This window comes from Suricata suricatta, unplaced genomic scaffold, assembly GCF_006229205.1.
Source record: "Suricata suricatta isolate VVHF042 unplaced genomic scaffold, meerkat_22Aug2017_6uvM2_HiC HiC_scaffold_12689, whole genome shotgun sequence".
NCBI lineage: Eukaryota > Metazoa > Chordata > Mammalia > Carnivora > Herpestidae > Suricata > Suricata suricatta.
In genome coordinates this window covers 1-1,012 of record NW_021856765.1, presented here as the reverse complement: position 1 = coordinate 1,012, position 1,012 = coordinate 1, and the positions used below count along the sequence as shown (strand labels likewise).

The window sequence follows — 1,012 nt, the reverse complement described above, 5'->3', positions numbered from 1 at the left end:
CGGCAGGGGCAGAGAAACAGGTGTGCCAGCATGGGAGGGCTTGAAATCAAATTCCCCAGCTGTAATCACTTCCTAACAGGTCGAAGTCAGATCATATGCTGTGCCCCTTGAATTCACACGGCGCTGTAGGTCCCTTGTCTGTCAAAACTAGCAACAGTTTTTTAAAAATAAAAACTTATATTATTAATTCACCCCCCCCCCTCAAATTCTCCAGGATGATGCAAGAACTGGGGCCCTGGGTGAAGTTTTTGCTTAGTTATGACCGTTTTCTTTTTTCATAAATAAGAAGAAAGGAGAGAAATGCACCGTAACAAGGGACATTTTTCGGACAAGCCCGTGCAGGCAACACAAATCTTCATTGTGTGTAGTCAGAGGCACAAACACGTCAATCCGCCCACGGCCGTTTCCGTAGTGTAGTGGTTATCACGTTCGCCTCACACGCGAAAGGTCCCTGGTTCGAAACCGGGCGGAAACAACCCTTTTCCGGATTTCAAGGATTCTGACTTCTTTATATTCACAAAGCAGTCCAAAGGTCGCCCTGCCACTCTCTGGGGGATCAGTTTCCCCGGAGACCTCTGCGGCTCCGGAGTGGGCACCCCGGAAATCAGGCAGGAATCTGGGTGTCCCCAGGGCTCGGCTTCGCCCCGAAAGGTGGGGGGGGGGTGACAGCTCTGAGGCGCCGGGTGGGAAGGCCCGCCGTCAGAGCCGCTCTGTAGGTTGGCGGGCAGGTGTTTTCGCCCAGGTCGTGCGCCCCCCGCAGCCGCCCGCGCCGCACCTGCCGGGGCCCTCGGCGCAGGTGCCCGAACCGGGCCGCGGAAACAGACCCGGCGGGGGTTCTCTCCCCTCGGGCGCCCCGACTCCGCGCGCGGAGGGAGCTCGAGCCGCCGGAACGGGACAGGCGGTCTGCGCCCCGCGGAGTATTTGTCCCGTCGCTTCTCGGCCGCGGCGGTGAGGGTGCCTGCGTGACCCGCTTTAGAGAGCCCACCCAGGACAAGGCTGCGCCGGGTCGACA

At 59.0% G+C, this 1,012-nt stretch overlaps 1 non-coding gene across 1 annotated transcript; it reads left to right on the top strand.

The window, feature by feature from the left end:
- The first annotated feature begins 402 nt into the window (after positions 1–402).
- On the top strand, positions 403–475 carry TRNAV-CAC. The gene has a single exon. It is a non-coding gene; the product is annotated as a tRNA-Val (tRNA).
- Positions 476–1,012: the final 537 nt, after the last annotated feature.